At 41.6% G+C, this 20,139-nt stretch overlaps 1 protein-coding gene across 3 annotated transcripts in view; it reads right to left on the bottom strand.

Annotated features, from left to right (window-relative positions):
* LOC109419645 (diuretic hormone receptor) overlaps positions 1-20,139 on the bottom strand; it is a 234,128-nt gene that overhangs the window by 66,829 nt on the left and 147,160 nt on the right. For 2 of the 3 annotated variants that reach the window (XR_009998034.1, XR_009998033.1), the window contains exon 10: positions 8,131-8,308. The exons of the other annotated variant lie outside the window; for it this stretch is intronic. The gene's annotated coding sequence lies outside the window, so the exon portion shown is untranslated. The remainder of the gene's footprint in view (positions 1-8,130; positions 8,309-20,139) is intronic. 3 annotated transcript variants of the gene reach the window in all.

Raw genomic sequence — 20,139 nt, 5'->3', positions numbered from 1 at the left:
TTGTTCTTTGCTGTGTTTACATCGCTCCCGTAAAGGGTGAGTGTCGCAGCATAATCGATCGCGGTTGCTGTAGTCTCGCGTGAAAATCAAAACAATAGATGCACGGATGTTTAGTGTTCAGTATTGTGTTGTTCTTTGCTGTGCATACGAGTGTCGAAAAGAAGTGTCGCACGATCGTATTAGTTTTAGTGATAGGTTGACGAGAGCTTGAGTGAATGATTGATGATCGGTGAGCTTGTTCCATGTTTTATTTTTTATTTTTGAAAAACGCAGTAAATGTATCTATTAGTTTAAAATCATTCTCCATATATTTACTCAACAAGAACTACAAAGTTCGTTACTTGAAGTGTCGCCAAAATTTTTTCATTAATTTTGTTTTATTTTAAATGAATTCTCCCGTATTTTGTACAGTTCGACACCTTACGGTGCTGGCCACACTGATTGATTCGTAATTTGCGCCGGTATTTTGTCTAAGTTTGTGCGGTCTGTCACTGTTATTTTCATTTAATATTTTCATAGTCTGAAACGCAAAAAGCGCAAATTTTAAATCGTTGAGCAACTTGAGCTAGGGGGAATGATAAAAAAATGAAAAAAAAAATATATATATTCAGACTCGAACCATGGACACCAGGAGTATTAACCACTCACCTTACACACTACACCTGAAGCTCTGTGGAAGATTCGCTGCTCAATGCACCATAAAAGCTACTGAAGTTACGCGTTACTTCATTGTACCGTCTTTGCCACAAGTTAGAAAGCTGTCAAAATGAAAAGACGCGCAAGTTTTCCACAACACATTCGGAACCTAATCTGAACAAACAAACCAGATTAAGATGTTTCATGTGTGTTACATAGCACATTTAATGCAAGCTGACTGTATTGCCACTTGTGAGGAATATGTAAGCTCTGCCTCCATAAGTCGATGTTAAATACGATGTTATTTATAATTCCTATGAAACAAAGCCGCAACTTAACGATATTCGGAGTTTAAATGCAACTCAACTGACAAGATGGAAGTTGCGTGCGCTTTTATTGCAACTCTTTTAGACCAAAGCATAGAAAACCACATTTTGGATGATGTTGCAGGTGCTGCTTGGGAACCGATTTTGATGAAATTTTGTGGTATATCCTGAGCGAGAGGAGGCAGCTACTTTGTTCACACGTTTTCTTTTTATTTATTTTCTCAATTTCGTGCACTGTACAATGATTTAAAAATGTTATATTGATCAAAAGTATTTTTCATATACTGAGACAGAGCACGTTAAATTGATGGATTCATTGTGCTGGTTGAGGAAAACTGATCAATTTTTTTTTAATTACAGCAAACGAAGCGAAGTTTTAATAAAATTGTTTGGATATTTAACCGCTTCATATAATCAATGTGTAGCCTCTAGCTGAAAGTCACTCTTACAAAGAAAAAAATCAATGTGCATTTGACAGCTCGGTTCGCGGTGACAGGTCCTCTTTGACATTAAGCAGCTTGCAATCAAAGCCAGATGTCTCCTCTCTCTCGGGTATTAGCTACACATATTGTACAGTTCCTGGAAAAAAAAACACTATTTTTGTGCACGCAATCAAAAGTTATACATTATTTTATGTGTCCCACTTTTTTCGAGTTCAGTCTATGCTACCCCCACTCGCAAAACAGTCCCATATGAATAGGAAATCCAACAAGCATGGAACTGTTATGCGAGTGGCGGCAGTATAGTAAAATATAAATTTATGCCGATTCAGGTTGCATCAGGTGTACACACTAATGCTTCTACTCTTTTTTGAAACAAAATCCTAAGTAATAAATATAGTAAAAAGGAGTAAGTTTTTAAGTTTTTGAGAGAGATAAAGGGTTTCTTAGAGATTATTTTTTCTGTATTAACGAGATTTTCAGCCCTATGCTACCGTATTACCCCGCTAATACGACACCGACTGTTGTCGTATAACCGGGGTAAACTTTTAATTCGACAAACTGGTCACCCTACACCACCATGCTCATTGAAATTTGGCAACTCTATTTTTGTTTTTGTTTTGATTTCCGGATTTGTTATGAAATATAATTTTATCAAATATTGCGGTGGCGCGAAGGAAAAACTCGTTCTTTCTACGATTGTTACCATCCTCAGTTCATTCCGGTTGGTCTCCAGGCGGTTTGGGTGTTGAATAGCACCAACTCAGAACTTCCGAAATTTGCGGCTGCAAGAGGAGTTTCTGCGGGTGCGAGTATAAGCGCAATATCAAACTGTTTTGCATTTACAGTGTACATCGCTGTGACATGTGAACACTTTTTAATTCGACATGTGTCGTATAAGCGGGGTACGAATTAAAAAGTGTCGTATTAAAACGTGTCGAACCAGAGGGGTAAGACGGTAGTCGAGATCAACGCTGTGTTTCCCTTCCGAAGGAGGAACTCACATTTTGCGAGTTTGTCGGGAGTGGGATTCGATCCAAGGTCACCCGCGTGATAGACGCGTGCTTTAACCACCACACCAGATCAGTTCCACATTTCCGAAAGAGATGTTTTACCGACATTTTTTTAGAAAATTTAAGAGATTTTAAGAAATTGTTTTGTTTTGTTTGAAACTATGATTTTCATCGTTGTTGCAGTATCGGTTTTTGAAGTGCATGAAGCATTAGTATTAGTTAAAATTTACCAATAAAACAAACCTAAAAATAATAATGCAAAAAAAAAAAGATTTTTGATTATTTTATACAAATTGCGCTAGATGAACATGATGCTATAGTTTTTAGAATTTTATTTGAACCTAGTAGTTTCCATAGTAGAATCATTGTTAACACTAGTTTACAGCATTTTTGAACTCGGTAAGCTGGTGATCACTTTTGGTGTAGAATCATGCCCTGAGTTCGAAAACGCGAAGGAAAAAAATTACAGTAGAGCGGAAGTTTTTTCGACTTTCCATACAAGGTTGATGATTTAAAATGGATTTTTGTTCTATTTTTAAGCAAAGTCGCTTACTTCACACATCTCATTCTTCGTAATCAATGCTTCGATTGAGCTGAATTTTGTACTGCAACTCGCTTACATATGATATGTCAATTAAATTTTGAGAAAGAATTTTTAAATTGTTTTTTTACTGAAAAAAAAATATACATTTCAACATATATTTTTGGAAATTTTGCTAAAATTTGAGGAGATCGTCCCTAAAACTTGCCAATATCTTGGAATTTCATCAATCTGACGCAAAACCTGCATTCAGATGATCGAATGGTATTATATTCAGCTTTTAGTTTATGGAAAAATATTTAAAACTGGTTGAACAAACGCAAGATATTTGAATTTTGAAATTCCTAAATAGTAAATTCCATATTTTAAAAAGTTGTAAAACCCAATATTGAGCTAAAACTAAAAAAACTGTTCTACTTAAAAAAATTTAAGCACGGTTTCGAAATCAGCGCTAAATTGTGCGCCAACAATTTTGGTCGTTGACAGAAGTTCACGACTTTCGTTTTATTTTGTCAACTAGTGTAAATAATCAAGAAACTCTTATTTTACAACTAAACTCAATTTCGAAAAAAGAACCAAAAAACGATATAAAATGTAAAAAGCTTCCGAAAAATCTTTTTTTTTTCTCAAAGAGGTTTTGAAAATGTCAAAAAACATTCAGAAAGGTATTGAAAAAATGTAAGAGAGACTTGGGGATTTCTAAGGAAAGTTTTGAAGATCCAAAACCTTTCTTCCAAGAGTTTGTCTGTGTTTTTTTTTCAAAAGTATATCTGTAAAGAACTGCAGCAACTATAATTTCTTTTTAAGCAGTTCTTCCAGTAACTCCTCCACGTATTCAGTTATTTTTTATAGCTCCTGGAGTTCCTTTATCAATACCACAAAGCGTACTCTGGAAATTCTTCTAAGAGGCCCACCGGAAATGCTACATGAGTTGCTTCAGGAGTCTTTTCGAAGTTCCTGGAGGAATTCTTTCTCGACTGCATCTTGGAATTTTTTCAAAAGTTCTTCTACGTATTCTAAGTAGGTCATTCTTTAGTTTTGTAGTTCCTCGGGAAATTATTCCAAGGGTTTCCCATGGAAGGAAGCATTCCACTGGGAATTTGTCTCGGTATAAGAGTGGTAATTCTTTCCGGGATTCCGTTCTTTTAGAGATGCTTCCCAGAATTTTCCTAGTGTCCCTCGGATTAGCAGAAGTTCTTCTGGAAATTTTACCAGGCACCCTACAGGAGATCCCTACAAGAGTTCCCTTAGGAATACTTTCAGGAGTTTTTGGAGGGGTTCTTTTACGTGTCTCCACAAATAGTTTCAGACATTTATTACAATTTTAACAGAAGTTTTCTGAGAATTTCTCAAACAGTTCCTTCTTCAACTATTTTGATAGATTTATTATTAAAAATTTATAAAAAATCCTACAGAAGTTTCACTGTCATTTTCCTCAGGTTTTTATTCGAGAATTATTGCAGGGATTACTCCGGAGGTTTTTAGTAATTTTTACGAGAGCTCTTCACAAGAGATGCCATGGGATTTTTTTTTTTCAAAATTCCAGATGAAAATTCCTCCATGAGTTCTTCCAAAAATTTCATAAATGCCCCAAGAGATCTTTCTTTTAGAATTTTCTCTGGGCTTCCACCAGGAGTTTTTTTAGCAGTTCTTCCTTAGTAGCTCTTTCACATGTTTCTCCATGAGTTCCTCTCCGTTCAGTCTACACGAAGTTGGATATGATGTTTAATAGGATGCTGAAGGGGAGCCCATGTGCGCACATGCTTCCATTTAACCGCGTGTAAAGTGTAAACGTATCGCCTCCATTTTAGCATGGTATTCAACATCAAATGCAATCGTGGGTTGGCTGGGCGAGAACTCTTGCGGGAATCCCTTTCCTCCTGGTGTTTTTCCAAGATATTCTAAGAAATTTACCAGAAGTTTATCTGGGAATTAAAATAATAAACTTTGAAAAAATAATTGGTTTTCAGATTTTATTTTTGTGAGCCACAATGATTTTATCAGATTTTTGGGACTTTATTTTGAAACCAGGTTTATAATGTTGAAAATGCTTTTACATCCATGTGCACAACAGAACATGTGCTCGATGAACAAATTGAGGTTTGAATTATGAAAAGAAATCCACGTACTCCGGTGAGACTTGAACTCACGACTCCCAACGACTTCAACAGTGTAATTTCCCACATGGCTTGGTCAGCCAAAGCAAAACAAAAATCAAGAAATTGACAAATTTATAATATTTATTTATAAGTCCAAAATCAAGTTTCAAGATTTTTAGAAATCATCCTGTGTCCAGGAATATTACGAATGCCTCCAGGATTAACGTTCATAATTGAGATATTTTAAGTTTTTTTTTTCGAGAATTCATGTAGAGATTTTTCCAAGAGTTCTCTTGGGGATTCTTCCAGGATTTCAGGGTTTAATACGAGAGTTTTACTTGATGTTTGTCTAGGAAGGAGTACCTTTGGGAATTCTTCCAGAAATTCCTTTTTTGTTCGCTTGAAAGTCCCCTAGGAGTTTCAGTAGGATTTTTCCAGAAATTTCTATGAGTTTTTTTTTTCAAGTTACTCTAGTTTTTTTTAAGAGATCTTACAAATATTCTTTCAGATGTTTGTGTTAATGGGAATGCTTCCAGATGTTTCAGTTTTGTTCAGTACTTCTTCAACAGATATTCTAAAGAGATTTTCCATAATGTACACACTTAATTCAGATTGCCGGGATATCAGCGTTTTTCCATTCTTTTGCCGAGATTTGCACAGCCGAGTAATCAGCAAACAACAATTTTGCTGAGATCTCAGCAATTTTGACAGTTCATTGCTGAGCTTCGGCAATCGTTTTGCTGAGAGTCAGCTAACAAATGTCACTTTTTGCTGGGATATCAGCTGATAGTTTTACTGAGCAGACGGCTGTGCGCGTTTTTGCCGAGCCCGCAAATCTGTTTTGAGTGTGTATTTTGTTGTTCATGAGGCAAATTTTGAGAAACTTCTCAAGGAGCTTTTCAGAATTCTCGTTTAATTGTAATTACTTAGTGAACACGGATAGTTTTTTTTGAATCATCTGTCATTTTCCATTGGGTGGGTTCCTTCAAGTAATTTTTAATGACCTATCCAAGAATTCTTCTTAGGACTTCTTTATAATCGTGTGGAGAAATATGATGATGCATTTGTAAAACAACATCTGAAGTTTTTTTTTTAACTTTAGAGAAATTGCAGATAGTTCCCTTATGGGATATGTTTGAGAGTTTCAAGACAAGTTCCTGTAGAAATCCCAGAAGAATTGTTAAAGCAATTCACTCCTAGAGATCTTCCAGGAGCTTGAAGATCAAAATTCTAGAGCTGCACCGGAGATTTTTAGAGAAAATTTCTGGTGCTCCAAATTCATGGATATGCTCTACGTGAGGGCCTCCGCAAAGTACTCTGGGGAGAATTCTTGGATGTTCCTATTTTGAGAGGAATTTCTAGAGTTTCACTACCCAGATTCTACTCGGAATATCTGAAATTCAGGGCAGGGTTTACGGAGGGAATCTTGGAGGAACTGGCGAAAATTCCATAAGACTACAGGAGAGATTTCCGATGGTATTCAGGGCAGAGTTTTTGGAACTACTCTGAGAGGAGTTCCGATGAAATGCTGGAAGATAGATGAAGCTTCCGAAGAAATTGTCGGAGGGACTTCTTATAGAATTATCCCGCAAACTTTCATAAAAATACCCAGGGAGTCTTTCCAACAATTCCCAAAGAGATTTACAAAAAAAAATCCTCAAAGTTCTTCTGGAAGTACCATTAGAGCCACATCCGAAGAAAATTCCGAAGGAGTTTTTGAAAAATTTCGAAGAGTTCCCAAACGAATTTAACGGTCGATCTTTCGAAGGAACTTCCAGAAGAATTCTCCAAAACCCTCAGATTTCTTCTGTAACCTTGAGGTATTTGCAAGTTTTCCTGACAGCTGCGGTGGGAATCGAACCTCAGCACAATGAGACTAAATGCTTTGTGACCACTAGCGTAGCCAGAAATTTGCTCTGGGAGGGGTTTTTGATGTTCAATAATGGCTTTTTTTTATTCGGCACTGACATTTCGTAAATATATACAGTCAATTTGAGCCGTAGGTTGAAAATAGCGGCGCAGCTGAAAAATTTTTTCGCCACAAAGCGGCTTATACTGGAAATTTGTTCCAGAAATTTTGGCTCTTTGGTTAATCCTAAAAGCCCCCCGTGGCTACGCCACTGTTTGTGACACTAGCCGCAAGGTTTTTATATAATGGAAGGTTAAGCAGGACGTTTAGTTTGTGGAGAAAAGCAGAGGAAGCCAAATTTCAAAGGAATTTGCCGAGGGTCGGGGGGGGGGGGGGGGGAGTGGGGTGTTTGTTTTCAGAATTTCTCACGGTGAAAAAATAATGGTCGCTCAGCCAGTTTTGACATCTAAGACTACCTTAGAATATGTAAATACCTTGACTAGCCGTACGGCCACGAAGCCAAGAGACTCCTTAGTCGATAGTACTCTACGATGCTAAAAAATTATATATTTTTGATTTGATCAATTATGAATTTTTGATTCCGTTGGTTTTAACATTTAATAAGATCGTTTAATAAATTTGATTCTGGTAAAATACACCATTTCTAATAGCTTTAGAGTAAGAGGGAAAGACACACTACTACTGCGAGAGCATGCGGTAAGGGCTGGAAGAGCGTAGCAACATAAGTGCACTATTGTTCAGACCGGAATGTGTGTGTATTTTAACGGCCAAAGCCAGAAAGATTTATTGTGAGAATCTGTGTCAGCAACGGTGCACGGAATAGGATGAAAATAGACTGCAGTAAAGTTAGGCTAGGCAGCTAGGGAATCGCGCCACTTGGGCGGTGGCTTCTATATTCGTCTGTTTTCCACTATAACTCAGTCAAATTTGAAGCAATTGACACAACTTTTGGAATGTGATGAGATAGGTATAGTATCTACCCGTGTACAACATTTCAAGTCAATTGGTCCAAAATTGACTGAGTTATAGTGGAAAACAGTCGAATATAGAAGCCACCGCCCAAGTGGCGCGATACCCTAGATAGCGCTAAAACGACCGGATACTACACACAAAACACTCCATCACCGGTTAAGGTTTGCTCTGGTGGTGGTGGTGGGAAGAGGTGCAGGAAGTTCTAGCCACGTCTAGTTCGGGTAAACACTTACCGTCGGCAGCATGCTCTAGCAGTAGTGGCAGTAGTAGTTGGACCCTCTTTTGACATTGTTCATCATCGTTCTGTGTCATGAATCTGTGAGTTAGTGAGGTTAGTGTCTTCTCTAAACTGTACACTCCACCGTGGTGGTGCAGGTCACAAAACCGTCTTGATTTTCGAAACTCAAACACCTGCAAGAATACAGCAAAACTCAAATCAGAATGGTTGCGCTACTAAAGGTGGAAGATCGGATACTTTATTTGGGGAATTGGAGCAGAAACAGAAAAACCGACCCCCATTAGGAAAATGTTGTCATTTGTCATAGCTTATGGGGACTTTTTTCCGTACAAAAACTGCAACGAACGAAAATAGATGCTTGAAATTAAAGCTGAAGTCGCTAGTTAAAAACAACTAACGAGATGCAAAATTGTGTTCGGATCGTATTTGCCCTGGAACGCGGATGAAGGCAAGATAAACTTTTATATGACAGGGCAACGGCAAATGAAAAGGAATAGTTTTATAATGGCGTTGTTTTTTTCTGGTCTGTTGGAAGGCGGGTTACAACTTTAGAAACGTTATGGTTGAGATTTACGTTCGGAATGGTAGCAGGTTTTTTTTTCGTACATTGGCAGGTTACGGCTTTTTAGTGTTATTTGATTGCTTCCCCTTACTGACTGAGTGCAATTGTGGGAAAGAAATGTGAGTCAAATGAGTCGTTTGTTTGTAATTTATTGTGCATACTTCAAAGCAAATTTTCATATCCAGCAGTAATTGAAAGATGAGACTTAAATTTGATAGAAAACAGGATTCAGTTAGCCACCTGCCTGCACCGGTTGAAAGTCAGAAACTGGAAAACGGAACATCTACCGAAGAAGTGGAAGGAAGGGGTACTCTGCCCCATCCACAAGAAAGGCGACCATTTGGGTGTGAGAACTTCAAAGCGATAACCATTTGAAATGCCGCCTACAAAGTGCGCCAACAAATCAGTTTGTAGGAAGTTATCAAGCCGGCTTCATTGACGGCCGCTCGACAACGGACCAGATCTTCACTGTACGTCAAATCCTCCAGAAACGCCGGGAATATCACGATCCAATGCACCACCGGTTCATCGATTTCAAGTGAACTGCCCAGTTCATTCGAGTCTAGACTGCGACAAGCTAATGAACTTGCCTTCCTACTCATCAACATCGCCCTGGAAGGTGTTATGCGGCGGACCAGGCTCAACAACCGTTCTGAAAATTCCTCGAGACGGAATCATCAAAACACGTTAACGTTTTCAAGACTGAATCACAAATTGGACTCAATTTTACGCGCATCATGTAAGTGCTGGTTGGTTGCGTTAGACGTCAACAAATCCGTTTCACCAGAATCAGTATCAGAATCAGAATCAGTATCACGTTCATCAGCCACCTTGGGGGCGTCCATAAATGACGTAGCTTTTTTGAGCGATTTTTAATACCCCCCTCCCCATCATAGCATTTTGGTCACAAATTTGGATACCCCCCCCCTATAAATTAAGTAGCTTGATAAACAACCCCCCCCCCCACAACAAAATTTTCATGTCAAAAAGCAAGTAAAAACTCGAAACTTAGTTCGAATTTCAATTTTAACTTGTGTGTTCGACTAATATTATGAAAAAAAAAAAAACAATAGCTAGAAAACATTGCCGACTGTGGAGCGGATCTGGTGTGATGGTTAAGGCAAGTGGCTATCACGCCGAGAACCTGGGATCGAATCCCACTCCCGACAAACTCGCAAAATGTGAGTTCTTCCATCGGAAGGGAAGTAAAGCGTGGGTCCCGACATGAAGAAGGGCTAAATATCTCGTTAATATAGAAAGAAAAAAAAAATCCGACTGCCAGATTCAGATCGCCAACAAGACCAAGGTGCAACCAGAGGAGAATATCACCAAAGCTAATGACTCAATAAACCACCATCGTTCTGCTTAATACCGAAGAACAGTAAGTAAATGCTCCCAATACAGTTCAATAGAATAATAACCTAGGAGCTCTTTCGAAGATATTAGTCTGCTCACTAATAAATCAGTTAATTTGGACTCGGAACGTGACCTGGATGACATGGTGGAATTGTTCAGCAATGAAGTTCGTCGGATTATTGAGCGCCGTGTTCCACTTCAGCGTCCTCCGTTGAAGCCACCCTGGACAAACCGATATCTTCGTAAGTTGAAGCGGTGAAGAAGGTCAGCACTTCGGAAATATAGGCGTAACCGTTCTACACAGCTGAAACGTTGCTTCGTGGTTGCCAGTAACAAGTACACTAGCTACAATCGTCTTTCATACGCTCGATATGTTGACCGCGTTCAGAGGAATCTCCGACTACACCCGAAACGTTTTTGGTCCTTTGTGAAGTCTAAGCGCAAGGAAGATGGACTACCGACTGTAATGCACTATGAGGATTCTTCTGTGGAGACTGCTGCTGAGAAATGTAACCTCTTTGCGCAACACTTCAAGGCTGCCTTCTCGAGTGTCGATGTTACACCTGCACTGGTCGCTGAAGCAATTTGTGATACTCCATCGGACGTAATCGATTTCGGTGTATTTGATGTTAATGACGAACACGTTATCGGGGCTATCCGAAAGTTGTTGGGCACAAACGAGGCTGTGTTGTGGATTGACATCTAAGCCGAAAGAGAGATAGATGGTTCTTGAAAAAGTGAATGTTCATGGTGAGGGCTCGGGTTCAGTTTGGCTTTCTATTCCGCAGAATTATCACCTGTTCTGTGGCTTAGTTGGTTAAAGCACCGGTCTAGCGAATACGGGGTCGTGGTTTCGAATCCCACCAGAACGCGATTTTTTTCAAAAATTCATCCCTCAATTTGTCAATTAGCAACATTCTGTGTCTTCTAACTACAAGTTTTTCTGTAAGTTTGTCATGTACTACTTCAAAAGATGCGGGTTTTTATGCCTGGTTAAGGCTTTTCCCAGCCACACTTCATTGAGATCCAAGTAGATCAGACGAAGAGAAACAGTAAATAAATAAATAAATAAATAAATAAATTATCTATTTGGTTTCATTTGAATAAAATTCACCACGACATTTCAAGGACCCTGAAGGAGTTTCTTCTAAAATTCTTTCAGCAGTTCATTCTGGAATTCCTCAAGGAGTTTCTTTTGGGATACCCATTTTTGCGAATTCCTCTCTTTTTAATTCCTCCAGCACTTCCTTCTGGGATTTCTCCAAGAATTTCCATTGGGATTCCATTTGAGATTTCTTCCTTTTTATATTCCTTCAGGGGTTCCTTCAGAGATCTCTCCAAGAACTTTTTCCGGAGTTCCTTCTTCGATTCCACTAAGGATGTTCTCAAAGTGTATCCATGGTTTCCTTCGGGAATTCTTTCAAAGTTTTCTTCTTCTCCTCTGTATCACCAGCAGATTCTTCGAACATCCTTCAGGGATTTCAAACGGAATTTCTCTTGAGCTTCCGTCAGAACTTTTTTCTTGGTTTCATTAAGGAGTCTTTTCCGGGATTCCTCCTGGAGTTCCTTCTTGGTTTCCTTCAGAAATTCACTTAGATATTCATTCCGCGATCTCTTCAAGAATCCCCTCTGGCATTTTTTCGAAACCCCCCGCAGGAGTTTCTTCTGGGACTCCTCCGGGAGGTTTTTTTCGGATTCCATAAGGAATTTCCTTCTGGATTCTTCTGGGATTCTTCGAGAATTTATAGGATTTATCCAGGATTTTTTTCCGGAACTCCTCCTGAAACTTTTTCCGGCACCCCTCCATTCACTCCTTCCAGGATTCCTCCAGGATGTCTTAGAATTCCGCGAGGAATTCTTTACGGATTCATCCCATAGTTGCTTCTGAAATTCCTCCAGGATTTTCTTTCTTATATTTCACCAGGAGTTCTAAGGGGATATATTTCGGAATTCCCCAAATGTTATTTTCGGGATTCCTTCAGAAATTCTTTCCGGGATTCCTTCAAAAAATTCTTCCGTGTTTCTTCAGAAATTGAACCAGGAGTTCCTTCTCAGACTCTACAAATAGCTCCTTCTGAGATTCTTCCAGAAGTTTATTCAAGATTTCGCCAAAAGTTACATCTAGATTTACTAGGAACTCCTCACGGAATTTCTGTTGATATTTTTTTCTATGATTTCCTTTTAAGATTGCTCCCGGAGCTCCTTCTGAAATCCTTCTGGAAGTTTCTTCAGGGATTCCTTTTGAGATTCCTTCAAATCCTTTTGGAATGTTTTCAGAAGTTTTTTTTCGGGGATTCCCAGTAGGAATTTCTGTGGAAATGATATCCTTTTCCTGTCGAGGAAACCCCTATAAAGCTGCTAGAGGAGCTTCCTAAGATAGTTTGAGGAATTCTTAGAGGAATTAGAAACCAAAAACTATTGGTCGTTAGAGGCATTTGAGCGAAATTGATTTTTGTCAGCATACAAAATACATTAATCTTTACGTAGGATTTCAAAACCATTTTCTCAGATATATTTGTTGCGTCCGATAGCTGCATGTATTATGAAAGGAAGCCGGTATTATTGTTCATAATTCACATTAATGTAGAAAGCTACGTAGCATATAATGAACCCCTATCCCCTATCGTCACACTTCGTCACAAAATAACAAACACTCCCCTCCCCCCAAAAAAGCTACGCCCCCTTCTAACTCGGTGAAATAGCCGAGAGGTAAGCGACGTGGCTCACGATCAGCAGATCCGGTGTTCGAATTCCATGCATGACATTATTTTTCATTTCTATGTTTTATCTGTCAAATCGGTTCTAGCGATTGGCAGACACTAAGAAAAAATAAGTTTTATTTTGGGGTGTCTTGAAAGACGTAAATTTACAAGATGCTCGTATATGTCAGGTTCAGGACACTTAAAATTACATGATATTTTCTAGGTGTGTAGTTAGTATTCCTAAGCTAAGCAACATGCTTCGTACTCCACCCAACGTCTCGAATGTATGAATCCCCACGTGGGGGAAAACGTTGCTGCTCAATCGGACGCGATTCCGGAGAACAAATCTGTCGCCTCTGGTGCATCGAGAAAACCTGCGAAGTCAACGAGAACTCGAACATCGCGAAGCAGCAGGACTGACAGTCAAATCAAGCTCTTGGACCTGGAAGAGCAGAACGAGGAGGCTGAACTGCGAGCTTCCATCGAGCGGGACAGGATCGTGGCTGAGAAGCAGCTTGCTGAACTGCAGATTCAACACGACCTGGCATTGGAGATCGAGCAGCGGAAAGCGGAGTTCCTGAAGCGGCAGCGAGAACGCGATTTGAGGAAGATCGAGCTGCAGTCTGGCTCAAGTCACCGATCGGGTACATTGAGCAGGTCGAGTACCTACACCGACGTCTCGAAGCGCGTTGCAGATTGGCTTACCGAATCCGATAAGGTCAGACCAACCAACGTCCCACTGGATTCCTACAGCATCGCAATGCAGGGAATGCGTCGCCTCCCGACGTCTGGAATGCGCCACCTCCCGGCACATGGAATAAGTCGGCCCCCGGCGTGCAGAAAGCCTAGAATGCGGCCACATGGAATGTGCCAGCCCCCGGTGTGCGAAATGCGTCGGCTCCCGGCGTGCAGAAAGCTGTAAACCAGGGTACATGGAATGCACCAGCCCCCGGCGTGCGGAACGCGCCGGCATCCGACTTGCGGAGTGCTTCGGTACAAGAACCCGCTGTAAATGAGGTTGTGTCGCAAGCATTCAGAGCACTACAAAGTAGGAACATGCGAGACTTGCCTCCCTTTTCAGCTGTCGGACCGTGACAATCTTCGACGACTGAACAAAGCACTGCACGGAAAAGCGCGAAGAACTGTAGAGTCGCTGCTCTCATCGCCTGACAACGTGGAGCAGGTTATGCGAATGTTGAAGTCGAACTTCGACTGCACTGAATGGGTGGTGGCGAACCGACTGGAGGCGCTGAGAAACCTGGAGATCGTAAAAGAGGGAAACATTGAGTCCTTCCGTGCCTTTTACAATGCGGTAATTGGTACCAAGGCGGCGATGACCAACGCGAGGGCGGACAACTACCGGATGAATCTCGAACTCATATCGCACCTGGCTGAAAAACTGCCTGCTTTCAGCAAACACATGTGGGTTCGACATAAGGTCGCTCTGTTGAAGGAAGACGTTGTAATCGAGTTGGTTGGAGGATGAGATGGACAACCAGCTCGCGAGTCTCAACCCTGTATTCAGCGTCAAGAAGCCCAGCTACCAGCCTAAGCCGAAGCCGACAGTCCTGAACGTTAACAATCGCGACGAAGTGGTAGCGAAGAAGTGTCCTCTGTATGTCGGGGCCCGTGGCGTAGTGGTCCACACGTTCGCTTCATAAGCGGATGGTCATGGGTTCGATCCCAGCCCCAGCACTTGCAATTTTTCGTCAGTTGCTCTTCCCCCCGAGAACAGCTGACACCCGACCCCTCTTCGGAGCATATGCTCTAACGGACCCGGAAACTTGGATATCGGCAAACCGCAACTCATAATGGACGACCCCCAATTGGACTGGAAAAAGAACAGCAGCCACACATCAGCATCATCGTGCTCATCATTCTACTGTGGACAGGGTAGAAAAGTGAAAGCAGCACAAGGCACCAGTTCGATATAGTTCAATTAGAATAGTATACATTTAGGCGCTGTACAATGTGCAAGTGCAGCGTCCAATTAGAATCGCTCACGTAGTGCCCTAGTGGACAAAGGAGCTGTAAATTAGGTTAAGTGATTAAGAATAAAAAAAAGTGTCCTCTGTACTCCGCAAGTTCTCACTCTGGCCTGGAGAAGTGCGAGCAGTTCCGGAAGCTGTCGGTTACCCAACGTCGATCTGCTGCTAACTCCTGCAAGGTCTGCTACATCTGCCTGAAGTTCGACCATGCGAGAAGGAACTGCAAGTCCGAGAAGAAGTGTTCCATCTGCAAGAAGAACCACCATGAACTAGTCCACACCGACGAACCTGCAAGGAACTCGAGGATCAACCGTACGGACGCAGTGAGTGGTGACGATAATGTCTGCAACTTCAACGGAAAGAACATGAACACACTACTCCGAGTTGCAAAGGTTAAGATTCGTGGTTCACAATCACAAGGCGTCGCTGAAGTATTTGCGCTCTTCGATGATGGTTCGTCTCTCTCGATGATGGATGCAGCTGTGGCAGAGGGCCTCGATTTGCCAGGACCGATTGTTCCTGTGACCTACCGCCGGACAAATGGGATCCTGCACAAAGAGAAACGAACCTCTATACAGTAGAAGTAGCTGTGGTGACGAGTGGGTTGGAACCTGAGACGAAGCCGAAACAGGTGCTTCCCCCCAACACGCTACCCTGAAACCAAGCGTCCGTCTACAGGTGAACGATTTTGTCGGTCGATTCCGATCCAGCCACGCTGTAACATAGCTCTTTGGCAGGATGCGCGGAGTTCTACAATTTCTGAACATCACCGGTACACCGGTTTGCGTCCATTTCTGGGTAGGGAACGCCATGGCATAGCGACGTCACATGCACGTCTTAGGGTTCCGACTAGAATATCGCTGCATAGATCTTTCCTAAAAGATCTGTTTCGACTAACCTGGTAAGATTCGTTTTAACCTGTCTACAAAGTATGGATTCTGGAGTCCAAGTAGATACTGTATACAGCAACCTTAAGACAACACTCGATGGAATTGATCACGGAATATTACTCGGAAGATTGAAGCGCTGCAGCGCGCTGGTTTGGGTCTTACCTCACGGGGCGACCGCTTTATGTGAAAATGGGAACAGAACATTCAGCATTATTTTGTAACCTCTCCGGGGTTCCTCAAGGTAGCAACCTGGGTCCTTTGCTGTTTATCATTTTTGTCACTGAAATTGCAACACTCCCCCCTCCAGGATGCCACGTTTTCTACACCGATGACGTGAAAATCTTCATGGTTATCAAAACCATAATGGGCTGTATGGAACTGCAAAACCGACTGAGCTGTTTCTAAGTGTGATGCGTACGACACTTTCTAATATTAACCCTAAAAGGGTTACCTGGGGTCCATTGGACCCCAGGCGCCTTTCAGAGCTCGTCTTCGATGGAACACACTCAGCGAGGTGACGCAACTGAGGCCATGAAGGTATCCCTTTTAGGGTTAAGTATCGAGAAATGTTACGTAGTCTCTTTTCACCGAAAGCTAAGACTACTGATGTTCAACTACAGCATAGGCGGACAAACACTTCAACAAATGGAGGATGTTCAAGATTTCGGTGGCACTTCAGATAGTGGGCTTAAGTTTCGGACACACTACACAACAAAGACATAATCACCAAGGCTAACAAACAGTAAGGATTCATTTTCATAATCTCTAAAGATTTTTGAGACCCTCTATGTTTGCGTTCACTTAATTGCTCACTTGTACGTTCAGTTCTAGAATTCGGGAATGTAGTTTGGTGTCCTTATCGTACTACTTGGACAAAACGCTTTGAAAAGGTACAGAAAAGAATGTAAAATATGATCTACGAAATCTTTCGTGGCTTGGTCCTATTTTCATTATCATTTATTTAGTTAACATCAAATTCATGATAATACTGAATCAACAATTTGCCGCCATAATACTCGATTTGCAGCTGCAGCCAGGGCGCAAAATTTTCGAACAGACGGGTTGAAGTTTACCGGGCGTCAATAATCATTCACTTCCCTGCATATTCATATTCAGCTGCTCGATACTCGTTTGTCAACTGAATGAAAGTCAATGAATATTTGTAAACATCTAACAAAGTGTTAAATTGCTGATATAAAATTAACGTTTCGATTACATTTAACGGTGTTTCACACAGATATTATCCCATTTGATTGATGTGGAGTGTATATAAGGAGTGTATCGGAAATTAACTATAAACATTCAGGATGCTCTATCTCGAAGCATGTTTGGTCTTATCATTTCGGTTCTTCTATCAAATCTTCATAATACAGTCAAGTTTAGAACAGCCTGAAAAAAATTGAAAAATGTTTAGCATTATTGAAAATATTGTAGAATGAATACATCTCACAAATTAAAGTTTTGGACAAATTGTTGTTTTTAAAAGATTTTTCAGCGTTTCAATAACCTGTAGCGAATAAAACTTGTACGGCGAAAAATCCAAAAAATATTAATTATTGTTAGCAGTTATGTACACATAACATATCACCGAACACCAACTTAAAAAAAATATTTATGATCGAAAAACCCTCAAAATTTAAAAAATGGCCTATCCTAAAAAAACACTAATTTTTTGTCGAACTTTGACAGTCTGTTTTAAATATCTTCAAAGGTTATACAATTCCGTTCTCTACTAAAGCTACCTCTTTGTTAAGTTTAAAAACATTTCCAATTAAAAAAAATTGAATTATTAATTTGATGTATTTTATATTTGCGTAATCGTGCTTTGAATGAGCATCAAAAACTGGGGTCCCTGAAAAATGACCTTTTTTCATTTTTAAGAATTGCGCCAAAATGGAGTCGAATTTTTTCTTGAAAATATTTTTTTACCTATATTATGAGCAATCTGGGAAAGAATATATTTGCGCTGAAATATTTTAAAAAATCAAAAAAATTTCCATTTTTTCCGCAATTTTAAATTTTTAAGAGGTTTACAAAATTTTAAGATCATGCGTTTAAACTTTGAGATTGATGTCCATGTAAAATTATTATTTTTACAAAAGCATAAGTGCCATTCCTTTTTCTGAGGATTTATATAGTACCTCCAAAAATAAAATTATTTATAACTCGAATAAATTATTTTTTAGGATGTTTTGAACATATATAGTTAATTTCCGATACACTCCTTAGAAGGAATCGTAGACATAAGCGTAGGTAATTATGAAGTTGTTTCTCGATCGGCTCCATATTCAATGACTACGAATTGACTGACTGTGTGAAGAGGGAGAGCGAAAATGAATTTGTTTGTTTTGAATATTCAGTGCAGAATCATTCAAATTCGTGCTGTTTTCAGTCAATGACTATGAACATTTTGCACCCTGGCTGCAGCTCTCCAACGTCGGTCACGCCCAACACTCGCCAGATCACGCTCCACCTGGTCCGCCCATCGTGCTCTCTGTGCTCCACGCCTTCTTGTACCAACCGGATGGTTAGCAAACACCAACTTTGCAGGGTTGTTGTCCGGCATTCTTGCAACATGTCCTGCCCACCGTATCCTTCCGGCTTTGGCCACTTTCTGGATGCTGGGTTCGCCGTAAAGTGCAGCGAGCTCGTGGTTCATCCTTCTCCGCCACACACCGTTCTCCTGCACGCCGCCGAAGATCGTCCTTAGCACCCGTCGCTCGAAAACTCCGAGTGCTTGCAGGTCCTCCTCGAGCATCGTCCATGTCTCGTATCCGTAGAGAACCACCGGTCTTATTAGCGTCTTGTACATGGTACATTTGGTGCGGTGGTGAATCTTTTTTGACCGCAGTTCCTTCTGGAGCCCATAGTAGGCACAACTTCCACTGATGATGTGCCTTCGTATTTCACGGCTCACGTTATTATCAGCCGTTAGCAAGGAACCGAGGTAGACTAATTCTTCTACCACCTCGAAAGTATCCCCGTCTATCGTAACATTGCTGCCAAGGCTTGTCCTGTCTCGCTCAGTCCCACCTACCAGCATGTACTTTGTCTTTAGCCGCATTCATCACCAGTCCGACCTTTGCTGCTTCACGTTTCAGGCGGGTGTACTGTTCTGCCACCGTTCCAAATGTTCTAGCAATAATATCCATGTCATCCACAAAACAGACAAATTGGCTGGATTTCGTGAAGATCGTACCCCGGCTGTTGAGCCCGGCTCGTCGCATAACACCTTCCAGGGCGATGTTGAATAGTAGTCCATCACCTTGTCGTAGTCCCCGTCGAGATTCGAATGAACTGGATAGTTCACCCGAAATCCTTACGCTGTTCTGCACACCGTCCATCGTTGCTCTTATCAGTCTAGTCAGCTTCCCGGAAAAGCTGTTCTCGTCCATAATTTTCCATAGCTCTGTGCGATCGATACTGTCGTATGCCGCTTTGAAGTCGATGAACAGGTGATGCGTTGGGACCTGGTATTCACGGCATTTCTGGAGGATTTGCCGTACGGTGAAGATCTGGTCCGTTGTCGACCGGCCGTCGATGAAACCGGCTTGGTTACTTCCCGCGAACTCATTTGCTTTAGGTGAAAGACGACGGAAGATGATCTGGGATAGGACTTTGTAGGCGGCATTCAAAATGGTGGTCGCTCGAAAGTTCTCACACATTAACTTGTCGCCTTTCTTATGGATGGGACAGATTATCCCTTCCTTCCACTCCTCCGGTAGCTGTTCGGTTTCCCAGATCTTGACTACTAACTGGTGCAGACAGGTGGCCAACTTTTCCGGGCCCATCTTGATGAGTTCTGCTGCGGTACCGTCCTTACCAGCCACTTTGTTGTTTTTGAGCTGGTGGATGGCATCCTTAACTTCCCTCAGCGTGGGAGTTGGTTCGTTCCCGTCCTCTGCTGTACCAATATAGTCATTTCCTCCGCTGCCTTGGTCCTCCGTGCCTACATTCTCTTCGCTATTCAGGTGCTCGTCGAAGTGCTGCTTCCACCTTTCGATCACCTCACGTTTGTCCGTCAGGAGGCTCCCGTCCTTATCCCTGCAGATTTCGGCTTGCGGCACGTAGCCTTTGCGGGATGCGTTGAGCTTCTGGTAGAACTTGCGTGTTTCCTGTGAACGGCACAGCAGTTCCATTTCCTCGCACTCCACTTCTTCCAGGCGGCGCTTTTTCTCCCGGAAGAGACGGGTCTGCTGCTTCCGCTTCTGTCTGTATCGCTCTACATTCTGTCGGGTTCCATGCTGCAGCATTACCGCCCGCGCTGCCTCCTTCTCCTCCAGAACCACTCTGCACTCCTCGTCGAACCAATCGTTTCGTCGACTCCGTTCTACGTACCCGATAGTGCTCTCGGCTGCGTTGTTGATGGCTGCTTTGACTGTACTCCAGCAGTCCTCTAGAGGGGCCACATCGAGCACACCCTCGTCTGGCAACGCTGCCTCGAGATTATGCGCGTATGCGGTGGCGACATCCGGTTGCTTCAGTCGCTCTAGATCGTACCGGGGC

Source organism: Aedes albopictus, chromosome 2, assembly GCF_035046485.1.
Source record: "Aedes albopictus strain Foshan chromosome 2, AalbF5, whole genome shotgun sequence".
Taxonomy (NCBI): domain Eukaryota; kingdom Metazoa; phylum Arthropoda; class Insecta; order Diptera; family Culicidae; genus Aedes; species Aedes albopictus.
This window is presented reverse-complemented; position numbering and strand designations above follow the sequence as displayed.